This window comes from Canis lupus, chromosome 8 (genome assembly GCF_003254725.2).
Source record: "Canis lupus dingo isolate Sandy chromosome 8, ASM325472v2, whole genome shotgun sequence".
In the NCBI taxonomy this organism is placed as follows: domain Eukaryota; kingdom Metazoa; phylum Chordata; class Mammalia; order Carnivora; family Canidae; genus Canis; species Canis lupus.
In genome coordinates this window covers 37,088,014-37,108,543 of record NC_064250.1, presented here as the reverse complement: position 1 = coordinate 37,108,543, position 20,530 = coordinate 37,088,014, and the positions used below count along the sequence as shown (strand labels likewise).

The 20,530-nt window shown below is 39.5% G+C and overlaps 1 long non-coding RNA gene across 1 annotated transcript; it reads right to left on the bottom strand.

Moving 5' to 3' along the window:
• Positions 1-9,742: 9,742 nt before the first annotated feature.
• LOC118355464 (uncharacterized) lies at positions 9,743-19,690 on the bottom strand. Its single transcript, XR_004817914.2, has 3 exons — positions 19,599-19,690; positions 13,409-13,579; positions 9,743-10,204 (listed from the first exon to the last, which is right to left on the bottom strand). It is a non-coding gene; the product is annotated as an uncharacterized LOC118355464 (long non-coding RNA).
• Positions 19,691-20,530: the final 840 nt, after the last annotated feature.

Here is a 20,530-nt window from a genome sequence, read left to right as displayed (position 1 = left end):
CAGAAACCTCCTCTTTCTATTCCTGAAAGAGACAAAATAAAGTTATAAGAAACCAGATACAGACTATGAACAGCCTAAGTCTGGAGCTCCTGTTTGTAAAGTAACATTGGGTCCATATGACTTTGGGGAGATCTTATACAACGCACTCTGAAGAGATAAGCACTTTCCTGGAGCAATCCGGCTCTTATAATTTTCTCTACTGAAGTTGACAAGAGAGGGGCAGAGGAGGAAAGAGAAGACTAGCAGCAAGTCTGAGGTAGCTGAGTCAACCAAAAGTAATATGGTAGTGGGTGAGTCACAAAAGTCTTAAACCAAAGACCTTATATGCGTAATACCCTTTTCTCAACCACTCATGTTATGACCCTATGTTCACATCCATAATTAATTCCTATTTTTCAGGTGTAGCCCTGTCATTTTCTATTTAGTCTCTTTCCTTTCTCCCCATGTTACAAATACATTAGTTGCCATGGGAACCATGGTGCTAATTCTAGTGGTGGAGTCCAGAGACCACTATAAACAGAGGAAGAGAGATTTAATTTCACGGTTTGAAATACAGACCCCACATTGGAAAATTGCAGAAGTTGAATAAACCGTATGTAACTTCAACCTCACAAGTACATCGTGCTTGGGCCAGTTTACCCTTGAATCACTTAATAAAATTCTAACTGTAAAATCAAACTCAGGCAGAGATTTCTAACGCTGTTCTTCACTGGAGCTCTTTACATAAACTAATCCATCAAGGAAAGTGGTTTCCATAAAAGCATCTGACTGAAGGATTTATGTTTCCTTATCTCTCAGGTGCCAGCCAAAGTCAAGTTCTTACAAATCCTTACCCTTTTGTCCATGGATACCAATGTTATACATTGCCTTCTGGTAAATGTTATCTAATTAAAGCCCCCAAGCCTTTCAAACTTTCTCATCCAACAAGAAGTTTCTGCAAAGGATCTATCAAAAGCAGCCAGGTCTAGAGCACTTACGTCCCCATCCCTCCCAGTGGTAACCATTGCCATGCCTCTCCCTCCAATCTTCCCCTTGGCCATGAGCTCAATGACTTCACCATGACCACCAGCACACCACCACTAGCCCATCCCAGACATTTTACTCTGGATCTCTCATCCAAGGTCACTGAATATTTCCTCAATACACCAGAATTCATGTTGAGAAGTTCCTTTATAATCCAGAGTGTTCTAAAAGTCATTTATTCAACCAAATCCATTCAGTTCTCTTTTTCCCTTTTGTTCAACCAAATCCACTCAGCTACCTCAAACTTACTGCTTCCCTTCTCTATTTCCCTATTCAGCTTTACACAGAAGATAATAGTGTTTAACCATCTAGTAAATTTCTGTCCTGCTCTTCAAGCAGTACTCTCCATATCCTGTGGAGCTAGACTTGGAAAGGGCTAAACCTGAAGCTCAGGGTTGTAGGATCAGGTAAAAATGTTCCAGAGACTTCCTACCAGTAAGTCGGTAGGGAGACATCAACCCTCTTAATGTGCACCAACTAGGAAAAAGTGTACTCAACAGGAGTTGACGCTCAATCAAGGAACAATACTATGATGTGACAAGATTTCAGGGAACAAGCAGGGGACAGTACATAGAACAAGCAACACTGAGGAGTCTTCTAGATCTGAAGGTGCCATTGGACTGCAGGAAGAAGTCATAGAAGAGCCACGTGAAAGGAATTGTGGCATTTCATACAGTCGTGCAGCTCCTATCAGACTGCAGTCCAGCCAAAAGGAGTGGGAAGGATAAATACTGTAACTTCTCCCTCGCTCTCTGCCTCTGTTGCCTCCCTGTACTTCACCCTTTGGCTGAACCTAACTAGAAGAGAGAAGATGTGGGAGTCAGCCTCCTCAGGCAAAAAACAGTATGGAGAAGGGTGAAGGGAAATCTGTATAAGCAAACAATATGCAGCATATAAGTAAGTCTTCTTGTTGGTAGACTTGTAAATGAGCCAGGGCCCACCAAGAGATGGGAGGCTCTTCACGTGTGCTAATACAAACCTTGGGAGTTTGTAGCATTTACCTTGCTGTTGAAAGAAGAAAGACACACAAACCAACTGGAAAACATTAATGAGCATACAATGTACTTACCACCAAGACAGGCAACTCGCAGGCACGCCTAGGAAAATAAAAGTCATGCGGCATCTTGAAAGTGTGATTCCTCGCAAATTTTGCATTGCACAGACTAAACCCAGACTCTGGAAGAAATCATCATAACCACAATTGTCTGCTGTGAAATTCTGTGATGTTGTGTAAGTACATTGACACCTGTTCCAATATGATTTCAGATGCTGGTAACATGTAAATAATAAATAGCAAAACTGGATTAAAATTAGGATCACGAGAGATAGTTAAATGCAGGGTTTAGGAGTGCTGGCTCTGGAGTCAGACCTCCTGGATTCAGATTCTGATATTGTTACTGACTTGGTGTGTAACTTCTCTATTTATATCATTCAATTTTCATCATCCAGAAAATGATACTGCTTGTGTCAGAGTTGTTGCAAGATTTAATTAATTTCAGTAGTGTTTTGAGTGGTGTTTGGCACATGATATGTCCGATGAATGTCAGCTATTACAATTGTGGTTATGATGATTTCTTCCAGAGTCTGAGTTCTTAGTCTGTGCAATGCAAAATTTGCGAGTAATCACACTTTCAAAATGTAGCATGACTTTTATTTTCCTAGGCGTGCCTGCGAGTTGCCTGTCTTGGTGGTAAGTACATTGTATGTTCATTAATGTTTTCCAGTTGGTTTGTGTGTCTTTATTCTTTCAACAGCAAGGTAAATACTACAAAAAGTCCCTCTTTGTTCTTGCCCTATCAGGTAGGGAAGCCAGGCAGAGTGTTCAAGCTCTAGGTATTCCTACTTTTTCTTCTGTTGTCTCCAGACAGGGTAAGCACACTCACCCCTCCTGCCACATTCTCTCAATCTCAAGGTCCTCCTCTGAAACGCAAATGAGTCACTTGCAAGATAAATGAGTCCTCCATGAGTCCCTCTAAGACTCAGTTTCCACATCTGCATGTATTTTCAGTATGCCCTATGAAGGTTCCTCATGCCAGTGCAGAGTAAAGATTTAATTTAATATGTCTTAGTTACATGGAGAGAAAGAGCATAAATAGCTAATCAAAAAAGGTTCTCAATTTTTTCTTCGAAAAAGAAAAAAGTGATTCCCACTTCCCTCTGAAGTAAAAGTAAAAAAATAAAAGTAAAAGCACTATTTTCAGAGGCAGTCTGTGTCAAGTGAACCAGTTATCTGCTCAGGTATAACAAACTTCATGATTGCTGTATTTTCCCTAAAGAGCTAGGGCAAATCCGGTTTCTAATTGCTGTGATGAAGATTCTCTCAGACAAAGGAGCTATTCCTGGAGCACACTTATTACTTATTGATCTCATCAAACATGATTTGGTCACTCATGACAACCATTCAACAAGCTCCCTTGTGTAACACACTACCCATGGTACACAACGACTTGTCAGTAATCTGTGCAGGCATCCAACACCAAAATCTGTGTCAGCCTAACTCTGGGAAATGAACAAGGGGTAGTGGAAAGGGAGGTGGGCAGGGTTGGGGTGACTGGGTGATGGGCACTGAGGGGGGCACTTGGGATGAGCACTGGGTGTTATGCTAAATGTTGGCAAATTGAATTCCAATAAAAAAAATTTTAAGAAAAATCTGTGTCAGGTCTCAATCTCTTCAGATGCTTTCAACCTCAACTCCATTACTCAGCTGCAGAGCAATGATTCAAGCATAGTTTTGGGTGGCCTCCTTTAGGGAACAAATGTAGACACATTAATGAGACTACTTAATGGTAAATATGACTAGCCTATCAAAATTTTATCTAAGGTCCCAGCCTGTAGGTGAACATGAAAGGGATTACCATTAAATCTTGGAGGAATTAAATCCTCTACTGTGAGCATGAAAAAAATAAATACAAGAGCAATTCATGTAACCAGTAATAGGGAAGAGCCAACATGGTACCAGATTCAGAGGAAAAAGTACCCTTCTGTAGACAGGGCTCACAGCTTGTCTTTGGAAGATGAGTAGAATTCTGTGCTAAGGGGAAGCAACAAGAAGCCAGTCAAAGTGAATGGTTTTGGTGAGGGAATGACAGAACGTAGATGAGAGTGTAAAACATGCCATGTGGTTGGAGAAGTAGGAGATATGACTGAAAATGAAGCTTAAAGCCAGATTATGAAGAACTTTGAGAACTAGGCTGCAGGATTTGAACGGAAATGACATAGCTCTCGAAAAATCAGCTATAACAGAATGGACTTCTCCTAATGCAATGTCCATTATTAGTGGTTGATCAACTAACACTAGATCTGTTAGGGGTGAACAATTATAGGTTTTCTGTTATGCGTTGTAGAATACAGGATCAGATGGTCCAAGAAAGTATGATGTAGGGGAGCTTGGAATGTAGAGCCAGTTGGATTTGAGACCAGCACTGCCTCTTACTGCTTTTCTTATCATGTAGCTTTCATACGTTTCATTTTATCACCTATAAAATAAGCATAATAGTACCTATCTCACAGGGTGAGTAGATATGCAAAATACATGCATTGTGGCAATCTACTCTGTAAAAGTATAATACATGTTATCATTAATATTTATGAATGTTAAACTCTTCTAATTTGCAATTTGTTGGTTATATCCTTGGAAGTGTTATGGTCCAGAGGAATGTGTAATGGTGAAAATTATGTTGTAACAGCAATGGAACATTTATAGCAAATTTGTTTACAAAGGAGAGAAGTAGAGGTAGGAAGAAATTTCTTAAGAGCCTATGATAGAGTCATGGGTTGGGAAAGGCTGAACTAAGTGGGAGCAATGGAGAAGGGAAGGAGTAAGGGAGTGACAAAAGAATTCATGAAGGAAGATTTTATGAGAAGGCTCTAGGCATCACTGGTGTCTGGAATTATAAGCAAAATGGGTTGCTTGAAACATCTTCGTTCCAGCATTTCCAGATTAAGGGAGAGAGAGACTATCTAAACTTTGTTACACAATACAGTCATCACTGGCCACATGTGGCTATTGAGCACCTGAAATGTAGCTAGCTCAAACTGAGATGTGCAGCAAGTATAAACTATACACTAAATTTCAAAGATCCAATGTGGAAAACAAAATACAAAATATCTCAATTTTTGTAGTGCTTACATTTTCAAGTGACATTTAGATTTTGAGTTAAAAATTTTTAACTAATTTCACCTGTTTCACTTTTTTAATGTGGCTACTAGAAAAAATTAAGATACAGTTGTGGCTTATATTACTATTGAACTGCACTGGTCTAGTATGTAATTCTCAACAGAATCATAATGGAGCGTTCCATCAAGACATTCTAGAGGCCTCATCCAGGCTACTTAAATAAGCAGAAGCTGTGAGAGACCATCTGTATTTTTGTTTCGTGTTGCTTTTTACTGAAGTTTAACATTCACACAGAAAGGTACATGCATCGTAAGTACAGGGTGGTAAATTCTACAGATGAAAATTTCATCTGTAATTGGTCCTAAAATCAGTAGCTAGATTGGCAAAACACTAACAGCACTATAACATGCCCTTTCACATCCTTCCCAGTCATGACCTTTCCCCTGAATAATCATTTACCTATTTTTTTAAAAGAACTTCCCCAGTAATTATAAGCTGTAGGACTATGACACTCTAAGTATTCTAAGTGTGCTTCTTAAGTTTTATTTCAGTTTCAATCATCACCTGGGGACCTCATTAAGAAACAGTTTCCACTCCCAGATATTTTGATGAGTTAGGTCTGGGAAGGGTGTGAACTCCTCTGGAATCTTTATTTATTGAGCTCCCCATGTGATCTGATGCAGGTGACCCAAGTACCATACAGGACAAATGCCACTCTCTGGGCAGGAGGTAAGGAAGTTACCAAATAGGTAGACTAGGAACACACACCAGGCAGTGCAACAGCAAAGTGAGGGCAAAGGGAGAAAGAGGAAGATGAAGAATTAAAGAATTTATATTTCAAAAAAATTATCAAGAGTCATAGGAAATTATAACTGTTTATCTTAACTTTCTTACACTTACATTTTGATTTAGAATTTTTTTATTGTTATTGAACTACATGACAGTCAGGGGTGGGTACCATAATTCTTTTCAGACCTCTGTGTCTCTAAAGGTCTCATTCTGGCCTTTGGTGAGAATTAAAATATTGCCCCAAATAGGGAGGCTGTTCCATTTTATTCTGTAGGCCTCTGGGATCAGAAGGATTTGTGCACACACCAAGCTCTGGTTTCATTAATCTTGAAGGCAGAAAGTCTCACCTTTTTGCCTCAATTTACTGGGTTTTGGCAAATCAGATCTTTCTGGTAAAATGGGGGAAAAAAAACTACTATCTTCAAAGGAAGATGGATCTTCTAGTAGAAAAGCATTTCTGGCAGAAATTCTTCAGCTCATTAAACACCCAAGTTTAAATCTCTCTTGCAAAGCCTTTAGAGGGCTGGCTGGTCAACATCACAGCGTAAGAATCAATACCTTGGGCAAACAACTTCCGATCTACAGAAAGTAACTATTCAAGGACTAGACTCTAGTGCTAGTTAAAAGCCTGCCTGCCTTGGACTGCAGGGAGTCCAGGTCCAGGCCCTGATTCAGCATCTCTGCATTCTACTAATATCAAATCACACTAAGAGCTGCAGCTTCCCCCTCCACACCCCACCCCCACCGCACCATTCTCCCCTTTTTTTTCTTAATTTTAAAATGGGGATTAAGGAGTACACTTGTTATGGTGAGCACTAGGTACTGTATTTAAGTGTTGAATCACTAAATTGTACGCCTGCAACTAATATTACACTGTATGTTAACTGGAATTTCTTCTTTTTTTAAAAAAAGATTTTATTTATTTTAGAGAGAAAGAAAGCATGAGCAGGGAGAGGGGCAGAGGGAGAAGCAGGCTCCCCACTGAGCAGAGAGCCTAAGGAGGGGCTCTCTCTCAGGACCCTGGGATCATGACCTGAGCAGAAGGCAGATCCTTAACTGACTGAACCACTCAACTTACAGTTGTAAGGGTTTTTTATATGTATATTTTTTTATTGAAGTTCAATTTTCCAACATACAGTAAAACACCCAGTGCTCCTCTCGTCAAGTGCCTCCTCAGTGCCCATCACCCAATCACTCCATCACCCTGCCGACATCCTCTTCTACTACCCCTTGTTTGTTTCCCAGAGTTAGGACTCTCTCATGTTTTGTCACCCTCTCTGATTTTTCCTACTCATTTTCTCTCCTTTCCCCTATAATCCCTTTCACTACTTTTTTATATTCCCCAAGTTGTATGGTTATTAGTACAGAGGTGTAATGTACTACATGAAGACGACACTTAACTTTTATATACACCTTATAACAGTGTTGAGAGTAAATTCTAAGAGTTCTCATCACAAGGGGGGAAAAGGGTTTTTTGTATCTATATAAGATTTTGGGTGTTAACTAAACTTATTGTGCTAATTATTTTAAAATTTAAGTCACATGATTATGTTATGCTCCTTAAACTTATACTGTATGGCAATGATATCTCAAAACTGGAAAAAAGAGTCTTCAATTATGCAACTGGGACACCTGGGTGGCTCAGCGGTTGAGTATCTGCCTTCTGCTCAGGGTATAATCCCAGAGTTCCAAGATCCAGTCCCACATGGGGATCCCTGTGGGAAGTCTGCTTCTCCCTCTGCCTGTATGTCTCTGCCTGTCTCCTGAATAAATAAATAAAATCTTAAAAAAAATTTATGGAACTAATTAAGGACTAGATGCCTTTAAAAAGTAAAGTTATAAATATGTATAAAACCCTTGATATCACACACAAAAATAATCACATCATTTCATCATTTATTTTAGTTTTCCTATGTAATCAGCTTTAACAATAACTAATTTATTCAATATTATCAAGTGTAAAGCACTGGGCTAATGTGAACATTACTAACCCCATTCTTAGTAACACTAAGGAGTTACTTATCTATATTCATACAACTAACAAGTGGCAGAGTCTAAATTCAAGTCACTCTACTCCATATGCAAAGTGGACCCTCTTAAATCCAATTCTACAGCACCTCACAGAACCACATCACCTTCCATGGATGACTGGAGTGTTAAAGCTAGCTCACGGTCCTGCAAAAATAAACCCCTGTCCATGTGACCCACCACACACACACACACACACACACACACACACACACACAGCTGCCCATCTGTAGGATGCATGGTCAGCTTACTATGGGAAAGCAGTGTCAGGAGAGTCCTTCCCTTAAGGCCACTTGATGGCTGGATCTCTCCCACTTCAAAGCACATTCCTTAAACTTGAAATGTAGCTACCCAGGATATCCTCAGGAGAAAGAAATAGGAGCTGTAAAGCATGTTGTAGGACAGGGCAAAAGTACAACCTCCTTCACAATTTTGCTACAAACACTCCAACTATGGAAGGCAAGGAAACAAACACAGTTTTCCCCAGCCCCAAAGTTCTCCTCTATTCAGGAATCTCTGCTTCCTTCCCAACCTCTCTTTATCTACCTCTCAAGTCCTGGAGTCTGACTCCCATCTCACTCTTAGCTGATGACCTATCTCAGGACATTATGCCACTTGTAACCGTAACATTTATCATTCAAATAAGGACACTTAAACAATGTAGAGGAGCATAAATATGTTGAAACGTCAGATATAAAGCTGTGCTAGATCACCCAATGAATGGTCACCCTATCCTATCTCCCAGTTGCCCTCCCTGCAGGATAGATTTTTAATAGGCAGTGGAGGCAGTGGTCTATCTGCAGAACCAGTGCTTTCCCAGTGAGGACTCTGTCCACAGTTTCCTCTTCTATGGCATCTCCCAAAGTGTCTGCTATCGCCAGCACACAGAACTTAGGACAATTGGCAAGGTTGGGTGGCTCATTTTCAATCAGATTTGATTCCTTCTATCAAAACCTAATTTCTTTTTCAAGGGGAACTAGTTGAAGATAATTTTTATAGAGATGAATTTCTTAGTAAACTAGATCCAAAAGGCATCATGGGAAAGGCAGGACACATCCAAACTACAGAATTTGGCTGAGACACTTCCACCCCAACCAGGAGCGAAAAGGAAGGTTTGCTGCCACCTGCTGGTAAATATGAGTCCCTGCTAAGAAGAGGACAGGAGCCAGGCTCAAGACATTGGATTGCTTCAGTAGGTTTCCAGGAACTCAAGACTTAACTTACTCAGAGAGGAGGTGATCCTATCATCTTAAGCATTTATTCAACAACTATTTACTGTGAACCTGCTGCACCCCAAGCCATAGGGGATTCAGAAAGATTAAGATAAGACTCCTGCCCTTGATGAGTTTATATCACTAAGGGACAGAGGCAAAGATTATCTCAAACATCTTTGTAGCTTCAAAAAGATTTTTTAAAAAGATGTTGAAATTTGTATTTCCCAAGAAAGATGCATATTCTTAGTCATTTCTCTGTCCATTCTAATACAAAACAAGGAAAGTGGCATGCAGAAATAATCCTAGAAAAATATAGAAAGTAGGGCTTATCCTTATTCCTACTTATTGCTTCTACTTTCCTTATGACTTCTACCTTTTCCACTATTTCTATCATATCCATATATTCCATACTCTCAGAATAAGAGGGGAAAACTGAATTTCTGAAGTTATTTCTAAAGTACAGTATTAAATGCTTTCCAAGTGTGTTTATATATTAAAGGACTCAGAGGAGGAGGAAGAACAACCAGAAATACAAAGTGAACATAACATTTATGAATTAATTAAACAGCAAAATAAGGTATCACATAAAGTTTTGGTTTTGGGGGTTTTGCTGGTTTTTTATTTCGTTTTGTTTTTTACCTCAACTGTTGATGCTGGGGCAAAATTAGGCTTCCCAAATTGTACTGCAAAGACAAACAGGGTAGTCTTTAAGGCATGAACTTGAATTTGACTGTTTGGGTTCCAATCAAGGCTTTAACTTTTAGTAATTATGTAGCTTTAGGCATATGATTTAACTTCTCTGTGCCTGCTCCCTCTCTTATAAAATTATAATATGACCTAGCTCAGAGTGAAGGACACTTTGAAAGTGTAAGGGGGCATGGGGCACCCGGGTGGCTCAGCTGAATACAGACCAGGACTCTTGGTTTCAGCTCTGGTCAAGATCTCATGGTCATGGGATGGAGCCCTGCATCTGGTTCTGGCACTGGGCATGGAGTCGGCTTCAGATTTTCTCTCTCCTTCTCCTCTTCCTCTCCTCCATTAAGAGAAAAAAGTGTTAGAGGGATGAATTAATATTATGATTCCAATGGACGTATTCAGAGAATTAGAGGAATTAAAACAGATCAAGCAGTTAGAACAGTGTCTGGTGCACAGTAAGCCCTCAATTGTGCATGTAAATGACTATACGCTTGTGCTTCCATTACACCCATTCTGTCATGTATCTATATTCACATAACCAGAGAAGAAATTACAACTTCTATTGAGGGTTCAAGGACTTTATCTTAACCAGTGTCCAAGTGGAGGCTGGAGCCCACAGTAGTTGTCAGTGTAGTGCAGTCTGTGGACTAGAACAACTTCCACACTACTGTCTACCACTTTCCTCTTAACAGGTCTTTTTCTTGAGAGTTGGTGAATCACAAACGTAAGATACATAAACTGGTTAAAAAACAAAACCCCATAAAGTAGCAAATGATTCACTTTAACTCCTGATGTCAGTATGGGGAAACTGATAGAGTGAAACAAACTCCATTGTCAGGCTTGCAACATTTGAGAGGTACTCTGGCTGAAAGTTATTTCCTCCTTTTCCAAAAAACAGAGACTATAAAGCCTGTCCACTTCTGCAACATATATATTTTACAAGCAGTAGCAGCTAAAATAAGCATTTTATCTAATCAAAGAAATGGTACCTTGAAACCCCCAGTTTTATGTCCCAATACAGACAAAAATGCAGTTAGTAAAAACTGAATTTAAAGTTTAAGCCTTGAACATTTGCAGAAAGAGAAACTAAGAACACTCTGGAATTGGTAAGCTGCACTGATCACAGCAGGTGACCTGTTGGATTTGAGTGATCAGAAGGCAAAGCAGGAGAGAATCAGGGCAGGAACAGAATAGCCATGACATGAAAGGAAGGAGATGCACACAGAACCAGGAATGAGACATTTCCTCTGGGCACGGGTTTTCCCCAGAGCTTAATAAGGAAGGATCATATTGTAGTTGTAGCTGTGTGATTTATAAGGTCTCTTCAGGGTGTATTTAAATAAATCTGTTAGCAAAATGGGTACTAATCTTTCCAAGGTCTCTTTCAATCTCAATCCATCACTTATTTGGTCTTCATAAAATCCCAAATTTAAAATAATCTTTAAAAAGATACCTAAAACAAGTGCATTCTTGTTTTGGTACATGATTTGTTACACTTGCTTTTTGTTGGCTATTTTTATGCCCCAAATGCAATGTTTAGGCTATGAGACTGATAAACAAACCTTAATGATCCAATGATCGTCCTAGAAATTGGTCATCAGAATGACACAAGATTAAAAGTGGTGCCTAAAAACATCAACTCCATAGTTTCAGACTCAATATTAATGGCTTGACACTTTGTGCAGACGCTAGTTTTTACACAAAATAAAGTCATTAGCCCCTTCGCAGCTCACTGGAAACAGGATGACAAATTTTTCATTACCAATTATCTTGATGTTATCCCTATAATAGTTGTCAAAGAGTCACCTACCACTTTATTCCCTTCGCCCTGAATTTTGATTTATTTTTATTAAATTTTATATTAGAATATATTTTTCATGGCCCTAGCAATGTTTCTAACGAAGGCAATTACTAGTAAAGTGGGGGAAATGCCAGACTCTGAGTTATCATACAGAGGAGCTGATGTGGCATTGAGAGGACAGGTCATCCTACTTTATGTTCATTTAAATTAATGCAGAAAAAGGAAAAACTCAGTATATCAGTTTTGACTGGGCAAGAATTTCCAATTTTATAGTACAAGGTAGACAGTATCCACTAATGAATTGCTCAATCAAACTTGGTTGGTGAATACTCTTGACCTGTGACAAGGACCAAGGAAATCTCAGGCTAGTATTTCTTTTCTGACCTGAATAGAGTCTAGTTAATCACCTGAATAACTGTCCTGCACATCACAGATGAACTATTCAAAAACTGCCCTTTAGCACCTACACATCAGCACTGAGATGCTACATGTCACAATGTGGTTGTTACAAATTAAGACAAAGGGAAATTCAGAATATCAGATGCAACATTGTTTCTTTCAGAGAACACAGAAAAAAGATGAGAGGAGAAAATATTTCAATGGAAGAACTTTATTAACTTTTCCTCTCCATCTTATTAATTGGTACATCCACTAAATTATTATCTCCTGCCAGGCTTCCTACTGTGACACCATATTGAGAAAGATGTGACCCTGTTAGGTTTCCCAAGGTTTATTCTACTTGAATCCATTTTTAAAACTTTCTTTCCAATGTCCTGTTCTTTCTCATCTTCTAGTTATTGCCTCTTATTTAAAGGAAATTTATAGAGTAGGGATAACCTAATCATATGAGGGATTAGAGAAATGATCTATACTGATTTTCCTTTGAAAGCCATCCAATTCAAAGGCCTGAACGGTCAGCATAAGTTGTTTCTTCTAGTGAGCATGTGTTTAATAGAAGGGAAAGAATAGGCATATGGCTATTACAGGAACCTAAAAATAGAAGAATATATTCTATGTAAAGGGGCACTAGAAAGTAAGAAGTTTTCTGCTCTCTTCAACAGCTGGTGGCAAATGAATTCTACAATATGGGGGCATTTCAAAGTTTACAATGACATTCATTCAGTCAGCCAACTGGGGAGGTCACTGATTACAGAGGGACCAACTATTTGGTATCCTATTTATGTGAACTACTGGAAAAAAGATTCCTATTCCAATCCAGAGAGCCAAGTGACAAAAGGCTGTAAGCAGTCCTTCCTGGAATGGGGAAAGAAGTTTATTGATGGTGTATCCAGCTTGTGTGCACTCATAACTAAGCCACATGCCCAACATTTTAATCCCGAGATGGCTATTTTTGCCTAAATATCCATTCAGTCCTCATATTCTGAGCTTTTATCTGTTCTTGCATTTACTCATTCAACCAATGACTGTACAAGTTACTGGGAAAAGTGCTGGGGAGCATTAAACGATCCAGAACACACTCTTATGTAGTTCAAAACCTAATGCACACTTTACAGTTAATTCCATTTTACAAAGAAAATCATTCCTGTCATGGAGATCATGTGTGTGTGTGTGTGTGTGTGTGTGTGTGTGTGTGTGTGTGTGTGTTTGTATGAAGAGAGGAGAGGGAGGGAGGTATTACCAAGAGCTTAGGCAAGTGCTTCTGTCAACCCGGGAAATGAAAAAGATATCACACAGAAGAAGGAATGTCTGGACCAAAACTGCTTGACAAAACCTTCTTACCTTCAATAATAGAATGTTCAAGGCAAGCCATGTTTAGCGATCCAAAAGAACAAGAGAGCAGAATCTCCAGGCAACTACGAATTGTGTGACCATCTTCAATGTTTTCCTATTTCTTTTTTTGGATGAATCTTGATGGACATCAGTTTCATAGAACTGGCCAAATGAATTCACCTGATGTGAAAGAGTAAAACCTTTAGAATTAGAAGGCACTTTTCATGACTGTTATTAGTTGTCATTGTCAGTGAATTCAGCAAGTTAATAACAGTGAAGAACAGTAGCCCTAAAGACCAAGTACCTGTACCACTGGTAGGGGATATGGGGCTAGGAATGAGTGCTCTGGAGTGATGATGCCTGTAAGCACTATGGAGGATGATGACACTGTATTTAGCATAATGTGTGGCACATAAAAAACACTTAACTATCAGATGCTATTACTGTATTATTAAAATCATCATTTGGAAGTTTACTCTATAGTGAGACTGTGATATTTATGAATTTTGGTATCCATTAAAGACATTTAAATCTACAGGTCAAGAGCTGACAAGATGAGTAATATGAATTACTGATATTTCAAAAGAACTTAAGTCTATAAATCTGTGCAAGTTGTCTGAACATAAACTGACTCTAAGTTATATATTTGTGTAATTCATATTCATATGTTTCTATCTACATCTATTCTCGATGTAAAGGAAAAAATGGGAGGTAAACGGATGTGATTCTTGTTAATGATAGATATTTGTGAAAATATTTCTTTTTAAATATTGCTTCCTAAGGAATGTTAGCTCCTTACATTTCATTATTTGTTCACAATGTCTAATGGAAAGATATTCTAGGTCAGTTTGTGTATTTGTCCTCTCCTTATGGTAAATGAGTGTTACTATTTGGCTATTCCACCCATAAAAAAAATCTGAAGAAGTCAAATATTTTAAACCTAAAACAAAAGTTAGATTTTTAATTTTGGTCACATCACTACCTTTAAGAAATAAAAGAAAATTTAACCACATAAATACAAATGAATTTTAAGTTGTCCAGTGACTTTAAAAAATCTGAGTCAAAAATAACATGAGGAATCAGTCAACCAAGTCTCAGAAAACAGGGGGGAAAATACTAGATTTTTTCCATTTTAACATCAGTTGATAAATACTAACTCACTAACATCAATACATAATGGATTGAAACTGATGACTAGCTTATGGCAATGAAAAAATATCAAAAAAAAGAAAACATGATATCTTATTTAGAAGAAACAGTTATGCCTAGAGCAGTGGGAAGGCACACTGCATACTCTGTTGGAATCTAAGAGTGACCAGCGTCATTCAACAATTACTCCTGGAGTGGGAAATATCAGAAAGGGAGACAGAACATGAAAGACTCCTAACTCTGGGAAACGAACTAGGGGTGATGGAAGGGGAGGTGGGCGGGGGGTGGGGGTGACTGGGTGTTGGGCACTGAGGTGGGCACTTGACGGGATGAGCACTGGGTATTATTCTATATGTTGACAAATTGAACATCAATAAAAAATAAATTTATATATAAAAAAGAAACAATTACTCCTGGAGCCAAAGCTCCAGGCCAGGCAGTGTTCTAGGTGCCAGGAAGACAGAAATGCACAAAATGTACAAAAATTATTGCCCTCATGTTGCTTACATTCCAAGGTATTTTTCATCCTAGCCTAAGCTTCTTTACCTTGAGAGCTAGTCATACTTGAATATGAAGCATGTTCTGACAGACAACCCACATCCTCCTTCAAGAATGAAACACTCCTGGACACCTGGGTGGCTCGGTGATTGAGTGTCTGCCTTTGGCTCAGGTCGTGATCTCGGGTCCTGGGATCAAGTCTGGCATCAGGTTCCCTGCAGGGAGCCTGCTTCTCCCTCTGCCTATGTCTCTGTCTCTCTCTCTCTGCATCTCATGAATGAATGAATAAAATCTTTTAAAAGAGAGAGAGAGAGAGAGAATGAAACACCAAGAACACTCATACGCCACTGGTAGTAATGTAAATTGGTGCAACCACTATGGGTTCCTCAAAAAATTAAAATAAAAATATATGATCAATCAATTCCACTTCTGAGTGTTTATCTAAAGAAAATGACATGTAGAATCTAAATACAAAACGATCAAAACAAACACACTCATATCAGGTAACAAACTTGTTTATCACAGGGGCAAGAGATATGGGGGGCAAAATAGGTGAAAGGATTAAAAAGCACAAACTTCCAGTTCTAAAGTCAGTCAGTCATGGGATGTAATGCATAGCATAGAGAATATAGTGAATAATATTGGGATAACTTTGTATGGTGACAGATGGTAACTACATTGATCATGGGGATTATTTCATAATATATTAAAAATATCAAACTATGATGTACACCTGAAAGAAATAGAATATTGTATGTCAACTATATATCAATTAAAGGAAAAGAATGAAAGGATGGTCAAAGGGTCCAAATTTCCACCTAATAAGATGAATAAGTTCTGAGGACCTAATGTTCAGCACGATGATTATAGTTAATATTGTATTATATACTTGAAAGTTGCTAAGGGATCTTAAATGTTCTAACCACAAAAAAATGGTAATTATGTGATGTGATGGAGGTATTAGCTAATGCTATGGTAGTAATCATTTTGCAATATATACATATCAGATTAACACACCACACACTTTAAACTTTCACAATGTTATATGTTGATTATAACTCAAAGCTGAAAACAAATAATGGACTTATTTCCTCAGCTTCTATGAGTGCAGCAGCCAATACTCTGAAGATCTGAACTGAGTGAACAAAGCCGCTTCATCTACAAATCAGACCTCCTTCTGGGGCAGCCCAAAGCCAAAGACCGATTAACTACAATTTAGGACAAGGGACATATCAGCCTCAGAGGTCCCTGTGGGGTCAGCAGAGGCTTTATTGTCTCTATATTGAGGCTTAACTTCCCCTTCTGCTTCCTAAAAACCTGATGGCAGGAGGATTATCAAGAATATCCCATTTTCTATCAAGCTTTGTCAACCTGATGGCAAAGAGGACCCATCACTAATGACAGGAGCAGCACATATAGTCCCGGGCACATGAAACAGTGCAATTGTTGAAATTTTTACAGGTGGTAAACAAGAACTGGTAGAAGAGAATGCATTAGCTCAATTTGGAGAAAGCAGTAACTGTTAGGACAGTGGAACAGGGTTGCTGTCGCCATCTGTTGATGCTCTGGATAAAGAAAATAAAAAGCTGAGATGAATAAACTGGCAATTAAAAAGCAGAGTACTCCCTTAGTATGGAATAAAGTGGTTCTTATCTCCTCAGTAGGAGGGAGCTGTGAACACTCCCTAGGAACAAAGTTTCTCCCAACCATGGAAGATCACCTGTGCCAGTCAGGCCCTTTTTCGAAAGGGAATAGGATGCCCACATATGAGGTGCAGACATCTAGGTTGATAGACTCAAAAATTTTGAATCACTAGCCTGCCTAAACTCTCTAAGTCTATGGAAATGGCCCAATCCTCCCAATGAAGGGCTAACCTTCTTTTGCCTGAAGATCATGCAGCAATCTCACCCATACAAAGGAATATGTCGTCTGCTAAGTGGCCACTTTCCCATATGGCCACTTGACCAATAATTATGGTTAAATCACAGCACAACTCATTTGGAGACATGCTAAGAGGAACAATACCCCAAAGTAGCTACATGGAACCTCCAGAAGAGTATAAGAAAGACCAGATTCTGGGACACCTAGGTGGCTCAGCAGTTGAGTGTCTGCCTTCAACTTAGGGCATGATCCTGAGATCCTGGGATCAAGTCCCACATCGGGCTCCTCAAGGGGAGCCTGCTTCTCCATCTGCCTAGGTCTCTGCTCTCTCTCTCTCTCATGAATAAATAAAATCTTAAAGAAAAAGACTGGATTCTGGGTGTGCTGGACCCAGGTGGATAAAACATAATGCCGTATCATGGGAGAATGAACTTTCAGATTTAACACTCTAACAAAGACCTTTGAAAGTGATATACACAGCTAGGATGGCTTCTAGAAGCACAAAAAAGATGTTGGCCCATACTAAATGAAATAGAAATAGCAGACTTACTATGCCAGACAATGGAAAAAAGAGGCTAAAAGATGTAGAGAAATGGTTATGTCCAAAGGATGTTTATGTAAAGCCAGAAAAAGCCATCAGCTAATTTTACTTCACAGGAGAGCTAGAAGCATAGACCATATATCAAAGCAATGAGGAATATCTGGTGAGAGGGGCAAAAACATCACTAAGCAGTCTGGTGGTGGCTCTCCTACATAAGCCAGTACAGATAAGAGATGCAGAAATGGGGTCAGGCCTGACAACAATGGGCAGGTTAAATCTCCAAAACCACCAAGGCCATATGTTAGCATTTAACCAGAAGCCAAGTGGATACAAATTTGAGTGGCAAGGTTGAAGCGTCAGAAAAAGGGGACCTGACCAGCTGGGGGTTATAGAGATGGTTAATAGACAAAAGCTTCTACAGGGCTGAACTAGATGGGCAGTCAGTAAAGGTGCTTTCAATCTATATAAAAGAAATCCAAGATGATTAGTCAGGAGTCTGAAGGCAGTTACCCCAATAGGAAGTCATGATTCGTTTATCAGTCTTCACACCTGAGCCAGGTTTCAGACTCAGAACCCACTGAATGAAGAAGTCAGATCTCCAGAAGGAAGAACCCATGGCAAGTATACAAGGAGTGATCCCCCCCAATCCTTCCCCAGAGATGTAGGATGTAGGCTCTTGGTTTGAGAGACTGTACACTTGAGAAAGGGAAATACAAACACTGTAAGGGTTGTTGACAAAAGGTCTGAGTTGACAGTCACATTTGGATACTCAGAGTCTGCATCCAATGGCTGAACATCATAGGGCTATAGAAGGCCCAAGTCCCTTACCCCAAACCTGGAAGAGTTCCCAAGTGCCACCCAGCCACCATGTTTAGCTGAGTCTTTTTTTCGGCACTGCATTGCACTTCATCTTCTCCCATCTTTGCTCTTCTTCCATGGATGTTGATTACAAAAACAAAACAAAACAAAACAAAACAACACTTCTTACTGAATATCCTGCAAGCCAGTCTTCTAAGGTTAACCAATCTGCAACATTAGGCAAATTTGAGAAGCTGGTGGGAAGCAAAAGATTCCTTCTGCAGAATATTTCCCACTTGCTCATCCAAGTCTGTTCTGCACCCTCTTCTGGCTCTATTTCCTGTTCTATGGACTGTGTCACCCAAGTTCTGTGCTCACTAACTTCTCAAGGGAGCCTACAGGAGACTGGAAGGGTAGAAAAGAAAGCAATCACAATATTTATCACCCAGGTTCCTTCACTGACTTGCCAGTTTGGGTCATGGCTGCAACCCTCTACTGAAGAACTTAGCCCCAGGGGGTGACTCCTCTCCAGTTTCCCCTAATAGTCTCCCATCTCCTCACTTCATCCTTGCCTCTTTAAATATAGTAGGATAAATGATTCTTGTCTCTTGCTAGCCTGGGGGAGCCTCATTTACCTATTTTTTGTTTCATTTAATCCTGTTCACACGTTTGTAAAGGGCCTAGTTATTAAACTCTGCTTACTCTATTTGTTGATGTAATCTGTTTTCTGTTGTGCTTCTGGTAAATAGAGACTAGCTGGAACCATACTGCACAGGAGTTTATATATTTAAGAGATCTTGGGACGCCTGGGTGGCTCTGCAGTTGAGGGTCTGCCTTTGGCTCAGGTCGTGATCCCAGAGTCCTGGGATTGAGTTCTGCATGGGGCACTCCGGCAGAGAGCCTGATTCTCCTTCTGCCTATGTCTCTGTATGGGTCTCTCATGAATAAATAAATAAAACCTTTTTTTAAAAAAATCTAGCCCATATGTGTTCAAATATCCAGTTGCATGATCTAAAACAAGTGATTCCAACTCTGAGTCTTAGTTTCCTTATCTAGCACACAAAAGAACAATGATACCTAGCTGTTTTAGGACACCTTCAGCTCTAAGCAACAGAAAACCTGAACCAAATAGGTCAAATTAATAATCACACTTATCTCCTATAGCAGGAAAGTCACAGGTTTCAAGAACTGGGAGCATAATACAGTCAGGGCTTTGGCACCATTTCTCTACAATTTTCTTGTTCTGCCCTCCTTTGTGTGTAGGTTTTGTCTTCTAGCTGGTTTACTCCACTGTTGAAAGGAAGCCCATAAGCAGCTACAAGAGAAACACACCTGCTGCTCCAGCCAGTGAAAGACAGTGAACCTCAACCGTCTGAACCTTAAGTTAAAGCTTTTTCTTCAGACTGGATCAACTTGGTTTGGTTGGCCAACCCTTTACCAGTAAAAATTGCTCTGATTGGCCAAGACCAGGTACTGAACCAATCATTGCCAAGAAGAATGATATCACTATGATGAATTCAAACCAGTTAGGATCCATCCCTGGAGCTGAACTCTCACAAGCTGGCTGAGTTTTACAGGCTGCCTGGAGAAAGGATAGCTACTGCTCAGGCTAAGGGCTCAGGTGAACCATCCTATGGAGAGCAGGCTTGGGCTGACGTAGAATGCAGCTGTGCTCCCAGGAAAGGCTATCATTCTTATTGTTCTCCACTTTCATGATCAAAAACAATTCAGTTTGGTATGGTGATGATGTTAACTAGACTTACTGTGTTGATCATTTTGCAATACATACAAATATTGAACACCTGAAATTAATATAATGCTATATATCCATTATATCTCAAAAGTTTTTTCTAATAATTAAAAATGATTTAAAAACAATTGAGTTTGGGATCCCTGGGTGGCGCAGCGGTTTGGCGCCTGCCTTTGGCCCAGGGCGCGATCCTGGAGACCCGGGATCGAATCCCACATCAGGCTCCCGGTGCATGGAGCCTGCTTCTCCCTCTGCCTATGTCTCTGCGCCTCTCTCTCTCTCTCTGTGACTATCATAAATAAATAAAAATTAAAAAAAAAAAACAATTGAGTTTGTTCACCAACTTCTCTGAGTCGAGCTATATATATATATACTTGTGGTTTATGCACTTTTCTAGATGTATGCTAAAAACACAATTTAAAAAAACCTCAACCCCACATTCCCCATCAACTATTACTCATCTTTCATTTCCTGTTCTAAGGCAAGCTTATCAAAGTGTAATGTGCCATCTCGC